Source organism: Humulus lupulus, chromosome 2, assembly GCF_963169125.1.
Source record: "Humulus lupulus chromosome 2, drHumLupu1.1, whole genome shotgun sequence".
Lineage (NCBI taxonomy): Eukaryota > Viridiplantae > Streptophyta > Magnoliopsida > Rosales > Cannabaceae > Humulus > Humulus lupulus.
In genome coordinates, this window is record NC_084794.1 from 298,189,845 (window position 1) to 298,210,355 (window position 20,511).

The following is a 20,511-nucleotide window of genomic DNA, read 5'->3' on the forward strand; positions in this document are numbered from 1 at the left end:
GAAATGTATTAACCTCGTGTTCAACTCGTTTGATAATTTTCCCCAAGAGATCTCATGGGTAAATGAATATATTGGAGTCGAAACGGAGCCTTAAGTCAACATTTCAAATAAAATTCCTCTTTTTGATGGCAATTTTCGCAAGTTTTTTCCTCATATTAGTACATCCTTCTGTATTTTGACTGTATCACCCTCTACACACCTCGGATTTGCACGCAATTTTATACATAGAACCCTAAGACATAGGGCTACGACTTCTGTGCCCATGACCCTCGCATATTCTTTAGTATTCACGATCAAAACAATGCTCCAATCCATATTAGAGAAATCGAAGATTTCTGAAAGGAGTACCCCTTTGGTGAATTGGTGATTTCAGTAATTTCTCCGAAATGTATTAACCTCGTGTCCAACTCGTTTGATAATTTTCCCCAAGAGATCTCATGGGTAAATGAATATATTGGAGTCGAAACGGAGCCTTAAGTCAACATTTCAAATAAAATTCCTCTTTTTGATGGCAATTTTCGCAAGTTTTTTCCTCATATTAGTACATCCTTCTGTATTTTGACTGTATCACCCTCTACACACCTCGGATTTGTACGCAATTTTATACATAGAACCCTAAGACATAGGGCTACAATTTCTGTGCCCATGACCCTCGCATATTCTTTAGTATTCACGATCAAAACAATGCTCCAATCCATATTAGAGAAATCGAAGATTTCATAAAGGGGTACCCCTTTCGTGAATTGGTGATTTCAGTAATTTCTCCGAAATGTATTAACCTCGTGTTCAACTCGTTTGATAATTTTCCCCAAGAGATCTCATGGGTAAATGAATATATTGGAGTCGAAACGGAGCCTTAAGTCAACATTTCAAATAAAATTCCTCTTTTTGATGGCAATTTTCGCAAGTTTTTTCCTCATATTAGTACATCCTTCTGTATTTTGACTGTATCACCCTCTACACACCTCGGATTTGCACTCAATTTTATACATAGAACCCTAAGACATAGGGCTACAACTTCTGTGCCCATGACCCTCGCATATTCTTTAGTATTCACGATCAAAACAATGCTCCAATCCATATTAGAGAAATCGAAGATTTCATAAAGGGGTACCCCTTTGGTGAATTGGTGATTTCAGTAATTTCTCCGAAATGTATTAACCTCGTGTTCAACTCGTTTGATAATTTTCCCCAAGAGATCTCATGGGTAAATGAATATATTGGAGTCGAAACGGAGCCTTAAGTCAACATTTCAAATAAAATTCCTCTTTTTGATGGCAATTTTCGCAAGTTTTTTCCTCATATTAGTACATCCTTCTGTATTTTGACTGTATCACCCTCTACACACCTCGGATTTGCACGCAATTTTATACATAGAACCCGAAGACATAGGGCTACAACTTCTGTGCCCATGAGCCTCGCATATTCTTTAGTATTCACGATCAAAACAATGCTCCAATCCATATTAGAGAAATCGAAGATTTCATAAAGGGGTACCCCTTTGGTGAATTGGAGATTTCAGTAATTTCTCCGAAATGTATTAACGTCGTGTTCAACTCGTTTGATAATTTTCCCCAAGAGATCTCATGGGTAAATGAATATATTGGAGTCGAAACGGAGCCTTAAGTCAACATTTCAAATAAAATTCCTCTTTTTGATGGCAATTTTCGCAAGTTTTTTCCTCATATTAGTACATCCTTCTGTATTTTGACTGTATCACCCTCTACACACCTCAGATTTGCACGCAATTTTATACATAGAACCCTAAGACATAGGGCTACGACTTCTGTGCCCATGACCCTCGCATATTCTTTAGTATTCATGATCAAAACAATGCTCCAATCCATATTAGAGAAATCGAAGATTTCTGAAAGGAGTACCCCTTTGGTGAATTGGTGATTTCAGTAATTTCTCCGAAATGTATTAACCTCGTGTTCAACTCGTTTGATAATTTTCCCCAAGAGATCTCATGGGTAAATGAATATATTGGAGTCGAAACGGAGCCTTAAGTCAACATTTCAAATAAAATTCCTCTTTTTGATGGCAATTTTCGCAAGTTTTTTCCTCATATTAGTACATCCTTCTGTATTTTGACTGTATCACCCTCTACACACCTCGGATTTGCACGCAATTTTATACATAGAACCCTAAGACATAGGGCTACGACTTCTGTGCCCATGACCCTCGCATATTCTTTAGTATTCATGATCAAAACAATGCTCCAATCCATATTAGAGAAATCGAAGATTTCTGAAAGGAGTACCCCTTTGGTGAATTGGTGATTTCAGTAATTTCTCCGAAATGTATTAACCTCGTGTTCAACTCGTTTGATAATTTTCCCCAAGAGATCTCATGGGTAAATGAATATATTGGAGTCGAAACGGAGCCTTAAGTCAACATTTCAAATAAAATTCCTCTTTTTGATGGCAATTTTCGCAAGTTTTTTCCTCATATTAGTACATCCTTCTGTATTTTGACTGTATCACCCTCTACACACCTCGGATTTGTACGCAATTTTATACATAGAACCCTAAGACATAGGGCTACAATTTCTGTGCCCATGACCCTCGCATATTCTTTAGTATTCACGATCAAAACAATGCTCCAATCCATATTAGAGAAATCGAAGATTTCATAAAGGGGTACCCCTTTCGTGAATTGGTGATTTCAGTAATTTCTCCGAAATGTATTAACCTCGTGTTCAACTCGTTTGATAATTTTCCCCAAGAGATCTCATGGGTAAATGAATATATTGGAGTCGAAACGGAGCCTTAAGTCAACATTTCAAATAAAATTCCTCTTTTTGATGGCAATTTTCGCAAGTTTTTTCCTCATATTAGTACATCCTTCTGTATTTTGACTGTATCACCCTCTACACACCTCGGATTTGCACTCAATTTTATACATAGAACCCTAAGACATAGGGCTACAACTTCTGTGCCCATGACCCTCGCATATTCTTTGTTATTCACGATCAAAATATTGCCCGAATCCATATTAGAGAAATCGAAGATTTCATAAAGGGGTACCCCTTTGGTGAATTGGAGATTTCAGTAATTTCTCCGAAATGTATTAACGTCGTGTTCAACTCGTTTGATAATTTTCCCCAAGAGATCTCATGGGTAAATGAATATATTGGAGTCGAAACGGAGCCATAAGTCCACATTTCAAATAAAATTCCTCTTTTTGATGGCAATTTTCGCAAGTTTTTTCCTTATATTAGTACATCCTTCTGTATTTTGACTGTATCACCCTCTACACACCTCGGATTTGTACGCAATTTTATACATAGAACCCTAAGACATAGGGCTACAACTTCTGTGCCCATGACCCTCGCATATTCTTTAGTATTCACGATCAAAACAATGCTCCAATCGATATTAGAGAAATCGAAGATTTCTGAAAGGAGTACCCCTTTGGTGAATTGGTGATTTCAGTAATTTCTCCGAAATGTATTAACCTCGTGTTCAACTCGTTTGATAATTTTCCCCAAGAGATCTCATGGGTAAATGAATATATTGGAGTAGAAACGGAGCCTTAAGTCAACATTTCAAATAAATTTCCTCTTTTTGATGGCAATTTTCGCAAGTTTTTTCCTCATATTAGTACATCCTTCTGTATTTTGACTGTATCACCCTCTACACACCTCGGATTTGTACGCAATTTTATACATAGAACCCTAAGACATAGGGCTACAACTTCTGTGCCCATGACCCTCGCATATTCTTTAGTATTCACGATCAAAACAATGCTCCAATCGATATTAGAGAAATCGAAGATTTCTGAAAGGAGTACCCCTTTGGTGAATTGGTGATTTCAGTAATTTCTCCGAAATGTATTAACCTCGTGTTCAACTCGTTTGATAATTTTCCCCAAGAGATCTCATGGGTAAATGAATATATTGGAGTAGAAACGGAGCCTTAAGTCAACATTTCAAATAAATTTCCTCTTTTTGATGGCAATTTTCGCAAGTTTTTTCCTCATATTAGTACATCCTTCTGTATTTTGACTGTATCACCCTCTACACACCTCGGATTTGTACGCAATTTTATACATAGAACCCTAAGACATAGGGCTACAACTTCTGTGCCCATGACCCTCGCATATTCTTTAGTATTCACGATCAAAACAATGCTCCAATCGATATTAGAGAAATCGAAGATTTCTGAAAGGAGTACCCCTTTGGTGAATTGGTGATTTCAGTAATTTCTCCGAAATGTATTAACGTCGTGTTCAACTCGTTTGATAATTTTCCCCAAGAGATCTCATGGGTAAATGAATATATTGGAGTCGAAACGGAGCCATAAGTCCACATTTCAAATAAAATTCCTCTTTTTGATGGCAATTTTCGCAAGTTTTTTCCTTATATTAGTACATCCTTCTGTATTTTGACTGTATCACCCTCTACACACCTCGGATTTGCACGCAATTTTATACATAGAACCCTAAGACATAGGGCTACAACTTCTGTGCCCATGACCCTCGCATATTCTTTAGTATTCACGATCAAAACAATGCTCCAATCCATATTAGAGAAATCGAAGATTTCATAAAGGGGTACCCCTTTCGTGAATTGGTGATTTCAGTAATTTCTCCGAAATGTGTTAACCTCGTGTTCAACTCGTTTGATAATTTTCCCCAAGAGATCTCATGGGTAAATGAATATATTGGAGTCGAAACGGAGCCTTAAGTCAACATTTCAAATAAAATTCCTCTTTTTGATGGCAATTTTCGCAAGTTTTTTCCTCATATTAGTACATCCTTCTGTATTTTGACTGTATCACCCTCTACACACCTCGGATTTGCACGCAATTTTATACATAGAACCTGAAGACATAGGGCTACAACTTCTGTGCCCATGAGCCTCGCATATTCTTTAGTATTCACGATCAAAACAATGCTCCAATCCATATTAGAGAAATCGAAGATTTCATAAAGGGGTACCCCTTTGGTGAATTGGAGATTTCAGTAATTTCTCCGAAATGTATTAACGTCGTGTTCAACTCGTTTGATAATTTTCCCCAAGAGATCTCATGGGTAAATGAATATATTGGAGTCGAAACGGAGCCTTAAGTCAACATCTCAAATAAAATTCCTCTTTTTGATGGCAATTTTCGCAAGTTTTTTCCTTATATTAGTACATCCTTCTGTATTTTGACTGTATCACCCTCTACACACCTCGGATTTGCACGCAATTTTATACATAGGACCCTAAGACATAGGGCTACAACTTCTGTGCCCATGACCCTCGCATATTCTTTAGTATTCATGATCAAAACAATGCTCCAATCCATATTAGAGAAATCGAAGATTTCATAAAGGGGTACCCCTTTGGTGAATTGGTGATTTCAGTAATTTCTCCGAAATGTATTAACCTCGTGTTCAACTCGTTTGATAATTTTCCCCAAGAGATCTCATGGGTAAATGAATATATTGGAGTCGAAACGGAGCCTTAAGTCAACATTTCAAATAAAATTCCTCTTTTTGATGGCAATTTTCGCAAGTTTTTTCCTCATATTAGTACATCCTTCTGTATTTTGACTGTATCACCCTCTACACACCTCGGATTTGCACGCAATTTTATACATAGAACCCGAAGACATAGGGCTACAACTTCTGTGCCCATGAGCCTCGCATATTCTTTAGTATTCACGATCAAAACAATGCTCCAATCCATATTAGAGAAATCGAAGATTTCATAAAGGGGTACCCCTTTGGTGAATTGGAGATTTCAGTAATTTCTCCGAAATGTATTAACGTCGTGTTCAACTCGTTTGATAATTTTCCCCAAGAGATCTCATGGGTAAATGAATATATTGGAGTCGAAACGGAGCCTTAAGTCAACATTTCAAATAAAATTCCTCTTTTTGATGGCAATTTTCGCAAGTTTTTTCCTCATATTAGTACATCCTTCTGTATTTTGACTGTATCACCCTCTACACACCTCCGATTTGCACGCAATTTTATACATAGAACCCTAAGACATAGGGCTACGACTTCTGTGCCCATGACCCTCGCATATTCTTTAGTATTCATGATCAAAACAATGCTCCAATCCATATTAGAGAAATCGAAGATTTCTGAAAGGAGTACCCCTTTGGTGAATTGGTGATTTCAGTAATTTCTCCGAAATGTATTAACCTCGTGTTCAACTCGTTTGATAATTTTCCCCAAGAGATCTCATGGGTAAATGAATATATTGGAGTCGAAACGGAGCCTTAAGTCAACATTTCAAATAAAATTCCTCTTTTTGATGGCAATTTTCGCAAGTTTTTTCCTCATATTAGTACATCCTTCTGTATTTTGACTGTATCACCCTCTACACACCTCGGATTTGCACGCAATTTTATACATAGAACCCTAAGACATAGGGCTACAATTTCTGTGCCCATGACCCTCGCATATTCTTTAGTATTCACGATCAAAACAATGCTCCAATCGATATTAGAGAAATCGAAGATTTCTGAAAGGAGTACCCCTTTGGTGAATTGGTGATTTCAGTAATTTCTCCGAAATGTATTAACCTCGTGTTCAACACGTTTGATAATTTTCCCCAAGAGATCTCATGGGTAAATGAATATATTGGAGTAGAAACGGAGCCTTAAGTCAACATTTCAAATAAATTTCCTCTTTTTGATGGCAATTTTCGCAAGTTTTTTCCTCATATTAGTACATCCTTCTGTATTTTGACTGTATCACCCTCTACACACCTCGGATTTGTACGCAATTTTATACATAGAACCCTAAGACATAGGGCTACAACTTCTGTGCCCATGACCCTCGCATATTCTTTAGTATTCACGATCAAAACAATGCTCCAATCGATATTAGAGAAATCGAAGATTTCTGAAAGGAGTACCCCTTTGGTGAATTGGTGATTTCAGTAATTTCTCCGAAATGTATTAACCTCGTGTTCAACTCGTTTGATAATTTTCCCCAAGAGATCTCATGGGTAAATGAATATATTGGAGTAGAAACGGAGCCTTAAGTCAACATTTCAAATAAATTTCCTCTTTTTGATGGCAATTTTCGCAAGTTTTTTCCTCATATTAGTACATCCTTCTGTATTTTGACTGTATCACCCTCTACACACCTCGGATTTGTACGCAATATTATACATAGAACCCTAAGACATAGGGCTACAACTTCTGTGCCCATGACCCTCGCATATTCTTTAGTATTCACGATCAAAACAATGCTCCAATCGATATTAGAGAAATCGAAGATTTCTGAAAGGAGTACCCCTTTGGTGAATTGGTGATTTCAGTAATTTCTCCGAAATGTATTAACGTCGTGTTCAACTCGTTTGATAATTTTCCCCAAGAGATCTCATGGGTAAATGAATATATTGGAGTCGAAACGGAGCCATAAGTCCACATTTCAAATAAAATTCCTCTTTTTGATGGCAATTTTCGCAAGTTTTTTCCTTATATTAGTACATCCTTCTGTATTTTGACTGTATCACCCTCTACACACCTCGGATTTGCACGCAATTTTATACATAGAACCCTAAGACATAGGGCTACAACTTCTGTGCCCATGACCCTCGCATATTCTTTAGTATTCACGATCAAAACAATGCTCCAATCCATATTAGAGAAATCGAAGATTTCATAAAGGGGTACCCCTTTGGTGAATTGGTGATTTCAGTAATTTCTCCGAAATGTATTAACCTCGTGTTCAACTCGTTTGATAATTTTCCCCAAGAGATCTCATGGGTAAATGAATATATTGGAGTCGAAACGGAGCCTTAAGTCAACATTTCAAATAAAATTCCTCTTTTTGATGGCAATTTTCGCAAGTTTTTTCCTCATATTAGTACATCCTTCTGTATTTTGACTGTATCACCCTCTACACACCTCGGATTTGCACGCAATTTTACACATAGAACCCGAAGACATAGGGCTACAACTTCTGTGCCCATGACCCTCGCATATTCTTTAGTATTCACGATCAAAACAATGCTCCAATCCATATTAGAGAAATCGAAGATTTCATAAAAGGGTACCCCTTTGGTGAATTGGTGATTTCAGTAATTTCTCCGAAATGTATTAACCTCGTGTTCAACTCGTTTGATAATTTTCCCCAAGAGATCTCATGGGTAAATGAATATATTGGAGTCGAAACGGAGCCTTAAGTCAACATTTCAAATAAAATTCCTCTTTTTGATGGCAATTTTCGCAAGTTTTTTCCTCATATTAGTACATCCTTCTGTATTTTGACTGTATCACCCTCTACACACCTCGGATTTGCACGCAATTTTATACATAGAACCCGAAGACATAGGGCTACAACTTCTGTGCCCATGAGCCTCGCATATTCTTTAGTATTCACGATCAAAACAATGCTCCAATCCATATTAGAGAAATCGAAGATTTCATAAAGGGGTACCCCTTTGGTGAATTGGAGATTTCAGTAATTTCTCCGAAATGTATTAACGTCGTGTTCAACTCGTTTGATAAATTTCCCCAAGAGATCTCATGGGTAAATGAATATATTGGAGTCGAAACGGAGCCATAAGTCCACATTTCAAATAAAATTCCTCTTTTTTATGGCAATTTTCGCAAGTTTTTTCCTTATATTAGTACATACTTCTGTATTTTGACTGTATCACCCTCTACACACCTCGGATTTGTACGCAATTTTATACATAGAACCCTAAGACATAGGGCTACAACTTCTGTGCCCATGATCCTCGCATATTCTTTGTTATTCACGATCAAAATATTGCCCGAATCCATATTAGAGAAATCGAAGATTTCATAAAGGGGTACCCCTTTGGTGAATTGGAGATTTCAGTAATTTCTCCGAAATGTATTAACGTCGTGTTCAACTCGTTTGATAATTTTCCCCAAGAGATCTCATGGGTAAATGAATATATTGGAGTCAAAACGGAGCCTTAAGTCAACATTTCAAATAAAATTCCTCTTTTTGATGGCAATTTTCGCAAGTTTTTTCCTCATATTAGTACATCCTTCTGTATTTTGACTGTATCACCCTCTACACACCTCCGATTTGCACGCAATTTTATACATAGAACCCTAAGACATAGGGCTACGACTTCTGTGCCCATGACCCTCGCATATTCTTTAGTATTCATGATCAAAACAATGCTCCAATCCATATTAGAGAAATCGAAGATTTCTGAAAGGAGTACCCCTTTGGTGAATTGGTGATTTCAGTAATTTCTCCGAAATGTATTAACCTCGTGTTCAACTCGTTTGATAATTTTCCCCAAGAGATCTCATGGGTAAATGAATATATTGGAGTCGAAACGGAGCCTTAAGTCAACATTTCAAATAAAATTCCTCTTTTTGATGGCAATTTTCGCAAGTTTTTTCCTCATATTAGTACATCCTTCTGTATTTTGACTGTATCACCCTCTACACACCTCGGATTTGCACGCAATTTTATACATAGAACCCTAAGACATAGGGCTACAACTTCTGTGCCCATGACCCTCGCATATTCTTTAGTATTCACGATCAAAACAATGCTCCAATCCATATTAGAGAAATCGAAGATTTCATAAAGGGGTACCCCTTTGGTGAATTGGTGATTTCAGTAATTTCTCCGAAATGTATTAACCTCGTGTTCAACTCGTTTGATAATTTTCCCCAAGAGATCTCATGGGTAAATGAATATATTGGAGTCGAAACGGAGCCTTAAGTCAACATTTCAAATAAAATTCCTCTTTTTGATGGCAATTTTCGCAAGTTTTTTCCTCATATTAGTACATCCTTCTGTATTTTGACTGTATCACCCTCTACACACCTCGGATTTGCACGCAATTTTATACATAGAACCCGAAGACATAGGGCTACAACTTCTGTGCCCATGAGCCTCGCATATTCTTTAGTATTCACGATCAAAACAATGCTCCAATCCATATTAGAGAAATCGAAGATTTCATAAAGGGGTACCCCTTTGGTGAATTGGAGATTTCAGTAATTTCTCCGAAATGTATTAACGTCGTGTTCAACTCGTTTGATAATTTTCCCCAAGAGATCTCATGGGTAAATGAATATATTGGAGTCGAAACGGAGCCATAAGTCCACATTTCAAATAAAATTCCTCTTTTTTATGGCAATTTTCGCAAGTTTTTTCCTTATATTAGTACATACTTCTGTATTTTGACTGTATCACCCTCTACACACCTCGGATTTGTACGCAATTTTATACATAGAACCCTAAGACATAGGGCTACAACTTCTGTGCCCATGATCCTCGCATATTCTTTGTTATTCACGATCAAAATATTGCCCGAATCCATATTAGAGAAATCGAAGATTTCATAAAGGGGTACCCCTTTGGTGAATTGGAGATTTCAGTAATTTCTCCGAAATGTATTAACGTCGTGTTCAACTCGTTTGATAATTTTCCCCAAGAGATCTCATGGGTAAATGAATATATTGGAGTCGAAACGGAGCCTTAAGTCAACATTTCAAATAAAATTCCTCTTTTTGATGGCAATTTTCGCAAGTTTTTTCCTCATATTAGTACATCCTTCTGTATTTTGACTGTATCACCCTCTACACACCTCCGATTTGCACGCAATTTTATACATAGAACCCTAAGACATAGGGCTACGACTTCTGTGCCCATGACCCTCGCATATTCTTTAGTATTCATGATCAAAACAATGCTCCAATCCATATTAGAGAAATCGAAGATTTCTGAAAGGAGTACCCCTTTGGTGAATTGGTGATTTCAGTAATTTCTCCGAAATGTATTAACCTCGTGTTCAACTTGTTTGATAATTTTCCCCAAGAGATCTCATGGGTAAATGAATATATTGGAGTCGAAACGGAGCCTTAAGTCAACATTTCAAATAAAATTCCTCTTTTTGATGGCAATTTTCGCAAGTTTTTTCCTCATATTAGTACATCCTTCTGTATTTTGACTGTATCACCCTCTACACTCCTCGGATTTGCACGCAATTTTATACATAGAACCCTAAGACATAGGGCTACAATTTCTGTGCCCATGACCCTCGCATATTCTTTAGTATTCACGATCAAAACAATGCTCCAATCCATATTAGAGAAATCGAAGATTTCATAAAGGGGTACCCCTTTCGTGAATTGGTGATTTCAGTAATTTCTCCGAAATGTATTAACCTCGTGTTCAACTCGTTTGATAATTTTCCCCAAGAGATCTCATGGGTAAATGAATATATTGGAGTCGAAACGGAGCCTTAAGTCAACATTTCAAATAAAATTCCTCTTTTTGATGGCAATTTTCGCAAGTATTTTCCTCATATTAGTACATCCTTCTGTATTTTGACTGTATCACCCTCTACACACCTCGGATTTGCACGCAATTTTATACATAGAACCCTAAGACATAGGGCTACAACTTCTGTGCCCATGACCCTCGCATATTCTTTAGTATTCACGATCAAAACAATGCTCCAATCGATATTAGAGAAATCGAAGATTTCTGAAAGGAGTACCCCTTTGGTGAATTGGTGATTTCAGTAATTTCTCCGAAATGTATTAACGTCGTGTTCAACTCGTTTGATAATTTTCCCCAAGAGATCTCATGGGTAAATGAATATATTGGAGTCGAAACGGAGCCATAAGTCCACATTTCAAATAAAATTCCTCTTTTTGATGGCAATTTTCGCAAGTTTTTTCCTTATATTAGTACATACTTCTGTATTTTGACTGTATCACCCTCTACACACCTCGGATTTGTACGCAATTTTATACATAGAACCCTAAGACATAGGGCTACAACTTCTGTGCCCATGATCCTCGCATATTCTTTGTTATTCACGATCAAAATATTGCCCGAATCCATATTAGAGAAATCGAAGATTTCATAAAGGGGTACCCCTTTGGTGAATTGGAGATTTCAGTAATTTCTCCGAAATGTATTAACGTCGTGTTCAACTCGTTTGATAATTTTCCCCAAGAGATCTCATGGGTAAATGAATATATTGGAGTCGAAACGGAGCCATAAGTCAACATTTCAAATAAAATTCCTCTTTTTGATGGCAATTTTCGCAAGTTTTTTCCTTATATTAGTACATCCTTCTGTATTTTGACTGTATCACCCTCTACACACCTCGGATTTGCACGCAATTTTATACATAGAACCCTAAGACATAGGGCTACAACTTCTGTGCCCATGACCCTCGCATATTCTTTAGTATTCACGATCAAAACAATGCTCCAATCCATATTAGAGAAATCGAAGATTTCATAAAGGGGTACCCCTTTGGTGAATTGGTGATTTCAGTAATTTCTCCGAAATGTATTAACCTCGTGTTCAACTCGTTTGATAATTTTCCCCAAGAGATCTCATGGGTAAATGAATATATTGGAGTCGAAACGGAGCCTTAAGTCAACATTTCAAATAAAATTCCTCTTTTTGATGGCAATTTTCGCAAGTATTTTCCTCATATTAGTACATCCTTCTGTATTTTGACTGTATCACCCTCTACACACCTCGGATTTGTACGCAATTTTATACATAGAACCCGAAGACATAGGGCTACAACTTCTGTGCCCATGAGCCTCGCATATTCTTTAGTATTCACGATCAAAACAATGCTCCAATCCATATTAGAGAAATCGAAGATTTCATAAAGGGGTACCCCTTTGGTGAATTGGTGATTTCAGTAATTTCTCCGAAATGTATTAACCTCGTGTTCAACTCGTTTGATAATTTTCCCCAAGAGATCTCATGGGTAAATGAATATATTGGAGTCGAAACGGAGCCTTAAGTCAACATTTCAAATAAAATTCCTCTTTTTGATGGCAATTTTCGCAAGTTTTTTCCTCATATTAGTACATCCTTCTGTATTTTGACTGTATCACCCTCTACACACCTCGGATTTGCACGCAATTTTATACATAGAACCCGAAGACATAGGGCTACAACTTCTGTGCCCATGAGCCTCGCATATTCTTTAGTATTCACGATCAAAACAATGCTCCAATCCATATTAGAGAAATCGAAGATTTCATAAAGGGGTACCCCTTTGGTGAATTGGAGATTTCAGTAATTTCTCCGAAATGTATTAACGTCGTGTTCAACTCGTTTGATAATTTTCCCCAAGAGATCTCATGGGTAAATGAATATATTGGAGTCGAAACGGAGCCATAAGTCAACATTTCAAATAAAATTCCTCTTTTTTATGGCAATTTTCGCAAGTTTTTTCCTTATATTAGTACATACTTCTGTATTTTGACTGTATCACCCTCTACACACCTCGGATTTGTACGCAATTTTATACATAGAACCCTAAGACATAGGGCTACAACTTCTGTGCCCATGATCCTCGCATATTCTTTGTTATTCACGATCAAAATATTGCCCGAATCCATATTAGAGAAATCGAAGATTTCATAAAGGGGTACCCCTTTGGTGAATTGGAGATTTCAGTAATTTCTCCGAAATGTATTAACGTCGTGTTCAACTCGTTTGATAATTTTCCCCAAGAGATCTCATGGGTAAATGAATATATTGGAGTCGAAACGGAGCCTTAAGTCAACATTTCAAATAAAATTCCTCTTTTTGATGGCAATTTTCGCAAGTTTTTTCCTCATATTAGTACATCCTTCTGTATTTTGACTGTATCACCCTCTACACACCTCCGATTTGCACGCAATTTTATACATAGAACCCTAAGACATAGGGCTACGACTTCTGTGCCCATGACCCTCGCATATTCTTTAGTATTCATGATCAAAACAATGCTCCAATCCATATTAGAGAAATCGAAGATTTCTGAAAGGAGTACCCCTTTGGTGAATTGGTGATTTCAGTAATTTCTCCGAAATGTATTAACCTCGTGTTCAACTCGTTTGATAATTTTCCCCAAGAGATCTCATGGGTAAATGAATATATTGGAGTCGAAACGGAGCCTTAAGTCAACATTTCAAATAAAATTCCTCTTTTTGATGGCAATTTTCGCAAGTTTTTTCCTCATATTAGTACATCCTTCTGTATTTTGACTGTATCACCCTCTACACACCTCGGATTTGCACGCAATTTTATACATAGAACCCTAAGACATAGGGCTACAATTTCTGTGCCCATGACCCTCGCATATTCTTTAGTATTCACGATCAAAACAATGCTCCAATCCATATTAGAGAAATCGAAGATTTCATAAAGGGGTACCCCTTTCGTGAATTGGTGATTTCAGTAATTTCTCCGAAATGTATTAACCTCGTGTTCAACTCGTTTGATAATTTTCCCCAAGAGATCTCATGGGTAAATGAATATATTGGAGTCGAAACGGAGCCTTAAGTCAACATTTCAAATAAAATTCCTCTTTTTGATGGCAATTTTCGCAAGTATTTTCCTCATATTAGTACATCCTTCTGTATTTTGACTGTATCACCCTCTACACACCTCGGATTTGCACGCAATTTTATACATAGAACCCTAAGACATAGGGCTACAACTTCTGTGCCCATGACCCTCGCATATTCTTTAGTATTCACGATCAAAACAATGCTCCAATCGATATTAGAGAAATCGAAGATTTCTGAAAGGAGTACCCCTTTGGTGAATTGGTGATTTCAGTAATTTCTCCGAAATGTATTAACGTCGTGTTCAACTCGTTTGATAATTTTCCCCAAGAGATCTCATGGGTAAATGAATATATTGGAGTCGAAACGGAGCCATAAGTCCACATTTCAAATAAAATTCCTCTTTTTGATGGCAATTTTCGCAAGTTTTTTCCTTATATTAGTACATACTTCTGTATTTTGACTGTATCACCCTCTACACACCTCGGATTTGTACGCAATTTTATACATAGAACCCTAAGACATAGGGCTACAACTTCTGTGCCCATGATCCTCGCATATTCTTTGTTATTCACGATCAAAATATTGCCCGAATCCATATTAGAGAAATCGAAGATTTCATAAAGGGGTACCCCTTTGGTGAATTGGAGATTTCAGTAATTTCTCCGAAATGTATTAACGTCGTGTTCAACTCGTTTGATAATTTTCCCCAAGAGATCTCATGGGTAAATGAATATATTGGAGTCGAAACGGAGCCATAAGTCAACATTTCAAATAAAATTCCTCTTTTTGATGGCAATTTTCGCAAGTTTTTTCCTTATATTAGTACATCCTTCTGTATTTTGACTGTATCACCCTCTACACACCTCGGATTTGCACGCAATTTTATACATAGAACCCTAAGACATAGGGCTACAACTTCTGTGCCCATGACCCTCGCATATTCTTTAGTATTCACGATCAAAACAATGCTCCAATCCATATTAGAGAAATCGAAGATTTCATAAAGGGGTACCCCTTTGGTGAATTGGTGATTTCAGTAATTTCTCCGAAATGTATTAACCTCGTGTTCAACTCGTTTGATAATTTTCCCCAAGAGATCTCATGGGTAAATGAATATATTGGAGTCGAAACGGAGCCTTAAGTCAACATTTCAAATAAATTTCCTCTTTTTGATGGCAATTTTCGCAAGTTTTTTCCTCATATTAGTACATCCTTCTGTATTTTGACTGTATCACCCTCTACACACCTCGGATTTGCACGCAATTTTATACATAGAACCCGAAGACATAGGGCTACAACTTCTGTGCCCATGAGCCTCGCATATTCTTTAGTATTCACGATCAAAACAATGCTCCAATCCATATTAGAGAAATCGAAGATTTCATAAAGGGGTACCCCTTTGGTGAATTGGAGATTTCAGTAATTTCTCCGAAATGTATTAACGTCGTGTTCAACTCGTTTGATAATTTTCCCCAAGAGATCTCATGGGTAAATGAATATATTGGAGTCGAAACGGAGCCATAAGTCCACATTTCAAATAAAATTCCTCTTTTTTATGGCAATTTTCGCAAGTTTTTTCCTTATATTAGTACATACTTCTGTATTTTGACTGTATCACCCTCTACACACCTCGGATTTGTACGCAATTTTATACATAGAACCCTAAGACATAGGGCTACAACTTCTGTGCCCATGATCCTCGCATATTCTTTGTTATTCACGATCAAAATATTGCCCGAATCCATATTAGAGAAATCGAAGATTTCATAAAGGGGTACCCCTTTGGTGAATTGGAGATTTCAGTAATTTCTCCGAAATGTATTAACGTCGTGTTCAACTCGTTTGATAATTTTCCCCAAGAGATCTCATGGGTAAATGAATATATTGGAGTCGAAACGGAGCCTTAAGTCAACATTTCAAATAAAATTCCTCTTTTTGATGGCAATTTTCGCAAGTTTTTTCCTCATATTAGTACATCCTTCTGTATTTTGACTGTATCACCCTCTACACACCTCCGATTTGCACGCAATTTTATACATAGAACCCTAAGACATAGGGCTACGACTTCTGTGCCCATGACCCTCGCATATTCTTTAGTATTCATGATCAAAACAATGCTCCAATCCATATTAGAGAAATCGAAGATTTCTGAAAGGAGTACCCCTTTGGTGAATTGGTGATTTCAGTAATTTCTCCGAAATGTATTAACCTCGTGTTCAACTCGTTTGATAATTTTCCCCAAGAGATCTCATGGGTAAATGAATATATTGGAGTCGAAACGGAGCCTTAAGTCAACATTTCAAATAAAATTCCTCTTTTTGATGGCAATTTTCGCAAGTTTTTTCCTCATATTAGTACATCCTTCTGTATTTTGACTGTATCACCCTCTACACACCTCGGATTTGCACGCAATTTTATACATAGAACCCTAAGACATAGGGCTACAATTTCTGTGCCCATGACCCTCGCATATTCTTTAGTATTCACGATCAAAACAATGCTCCAATCCATATTAGAGAAATCGAAGATTTCAGAAAGGGGTACCCCTTTCGTGAATTGGTGATTTCAGTAATTTCTCCGAAATGTATTAACCTCGTGTTCAACTCGTTTGATAATTTTCCCCAAGAGATCTCATGGGTAAATGAATATATTGGAGTCGAAACGGAGCCTTAAGTCAACATTTCAAATAAAATTCCTCTTTTTGATGGCAATTTTCGCAAGTATTTTCCTCATATTAGTACATCCTTCTGTATTTTGACTGTATCACCCTCTACACACCTCGGATTTGCACGCAATTTTATACATAGAACCCGAAGACATAGGGCTACAACTTCTGTGCCCATGAGCCTCGCATATTCTTTAGTATTCACGATCAAAACAATGCTCCAATCCATATTAGAGAAATCGAAGATTTCATAAAGGGGTACCCCTTTGGTGAATTGGTGATTTCAGTAATTTCTCCGAAATGTATTAACGTCGTGTTCAACTCGTTTGATAATTTTCCCCAAGAGATCTCATGGGTAAATGAATATATTGGAGTCGAAACGGAGCCTTAAGTCAACATTTCAAATAAAATTCCTCTTTTTGATGGCAATTTTCGCAAGTTTTTTCCTCATATTAGTACATCCTTCTGTATTTTGACTGTATCACCCTCTACACACCTCAGATTTGCACGCAATTTTATACATAGAACTCTAAGACATAGGGCTACGACTTCTGTGCCCATGACCCTCGCATATTCTTTAGTATTCATGATCAAAACAATGCTCCAATCCATATTAGAGAAATCGAAGATTTCTGAAAGGAGTACCCCTTTGGTGAATTGGTGATTTCAGTAATTTCTCCGAAATGTATTAACCTCGTGTTCAACTCGTTTGATAATTTTCCCCAAGAGATCTCATGGGTAAATGAATATATTGGAGTCGAAACGGAGCCTTAAGTCAACATTTCAAATAAAATTCCTCTTTTTGATGGCAATTTTCGCAAGTTTTTTCCTCATATTAGTACATCCTTCTGTATTTTGACTGTATCACCCTCTACACACCTCGGATTTGTACGCAATTTTATACATAGAACCCTAAGACATAGGGCTACAACTTCTGTGCCCATGACCCTCGCATATTCTTTAGTATTCACGATCAAAACAATGCTCCAATCGATATTAGAGAAATCGAAGATTTCTGAAAGGAGTACCCCTTTGGTGAATTGGTGATTTCAGTAATTTCTCCGAAATGTATTAACCTCGTGTTCAACTCGTTTGATAATTTTCCCCAAGAGATCTCATGGGTAAATGAATATATTGGAGTAGAAACGGAGCCTTAAGTCAACATTTCAAATAAATTTCCTCTTTTTGATGGCAATTTTCGCAAGTTTTTTCCTCATATTAGTACATCCTTCTGTATTTTGACTGTATCACCCTCTACACACCTCGGATTTGTACGCAATTTTATACATAGAACCCTAAGACATAGGGCTACAACTTCTGTGCCCATGACCCTCGCATATTCTTTAGTATTCACGATCAAAACAATGCTCCAATCGATATTAGAGAAATCGAAGATTTCTGAAAGGAGTACCCCTTTGGTGAATTGGTGATTTCAGTAATTTTTCCGAAATGTATTAACGTCGTGTTCAACTCGTTTGATAATTTTCCCCAAGAGATCTCATGGGTAAATGAATATATTGGAGTCGAAACGGAGCCATAAGTCCACATTTCAAATAAAATTCCTCTTTTTGATGGCAATTTTCGCAAGTTTTTTCCTTATATTAGTACATACTTCTGTATTTTGACTGTATCACCCTCTACACACCTCGGATTTGTACGCAATTTTATACATAGAACCCTAAGACATAGGGCTACAACTTCTGTGCCCATGACCCTCGCATATTCTTTAGTATTCATGATCAAAACAATGCTCCAATCGATATTAGAGAAATCGAAGATTTCTGAAAGGAGTACCCCTTTGGTGAATTGGTGATTTCAGTAATTTCTCCGAAATGTATTAACCTCGTGTTCAACTCGTTTGATAATTTTCCCCAAGAGATCTCATGGGTAAATGAATATATTGGAGTAGAAACGGAGCCTTAAGTCAACATTTCAAATAAATTTCCTCTTTTTGATGGCAATTTTCGCAAGTTTTTTCCTCATATTAGTACATCCTTCTGTATTTTGACTGTATCACCCTCTACACACCTCGGATTTGCACGCAATTTTATACATAGAACCCTAAGACATAGGGCTTCGACTTCGGTGCCCATGACCCTCGCATATTCTTTGTTATTCAGGATCAAAATATTACTCGAATCCATATTAGAGAAATCGAAGATTTCAAATAGGGGTACCCCTTTGGTGAATTGGTGATTTCAGTAATTTCTCCGAAATGTATTAACCTCGTGTTCAACTCGTTTGATAATTTTCCCCAAGAGATCTCATGGGTAAATGAATATATTGGAGTCGAAACGGAGCCTTAAGTCAACATTTCAAATAAAATTCCTCTTTTTGATGGCAATTTTCGCAAGTTTTTTCCTCATATTAGTACATACTTCTGTATTTTGACTGTATCACCCTCTACACACCTCGGATTTGTACGCAATTTTATACATAGAACCCTAAGACATAGGGCTACAACTTCTGTGCCCATGATCCTCGCATATTCTTTGTTATTCACGATCAAAATATTGCCCGAATCCATATTAGAGAAATCGAAGATTTCATAAAGGGGTACCCCTTTGGTGAATTGGAGATTTCAGTAATTTCTCCGAAATGTATTAACGTCGTGTTCAACTCGTTTGATAATTTTCCCCAAGAGATCTCATGGGTAAATGAATATATTGGAGTCGAAACGGAGCCATAAGTCAACATTTCAAATAAAATTCCTCTTTTTGATGGCAATTTTCGCAAGTTTTTTCCTTATATTAGTACATCCTTCTGTATTTTGACTGTATCACCCTCTACACACCTCGGATTTGCACGCAATTTTATACATAGAACCCTAAGACATAGGGCTACAACTTCTGTGCCCATGACCCTCGCATATTCTTTAGTATTCACGATCAAAACAATGCTCCAATCCATATTAGAGAAATCGAAGATTTCATAAAGGGGTACCCCTTTGGTGAATTGGTGATTTCAGTAATTTCTCCGAAATGTATTAACCTCGTGTTCAACTCGTTTGATAATTTTCCCCAAGAGATCTCATGGGTAAATGAATATATTGGAGTCGAAACGGAGCCTTAAGTCAACATTTCAAATAAAATTCCTCTTTTTGATGGCAATTTTCGCAAGTTTTTTCCTCATATTAGTACATCCTTCTGTATTTTGACTGTATCACCCTCTACACACCTCGGATTTGCACGCAATTTTATACATAGAACCCGAAGACATAGGGCTACAACTTTTGTGCCCATGAGCCTCGCATATTCTTTAGTATTCACGATCAAAACAATGCTCCAATCCATATTAGAGAAATCGAAGATTTCATAAAGGGGTACCCCTTTGGTGAATTGGAGATTTCAGTAATTTCTCCGAAATGTATTAACGTCGTGTTCAACTCGTTTGATAATTTTCCCCAAGAGATCTCATGGGTAAATGAATATATTGGAGTCGAAACGGAGCCATAAGTCCACATTTCAAATAAAATTCCTCTTTTTGATGGCAATTTTCGCAAGTTTTTTCCTTATATTAGTACATACTTCTGTATTTTGACTGTATCACCCTCTACACACCTCGGATTTGTAC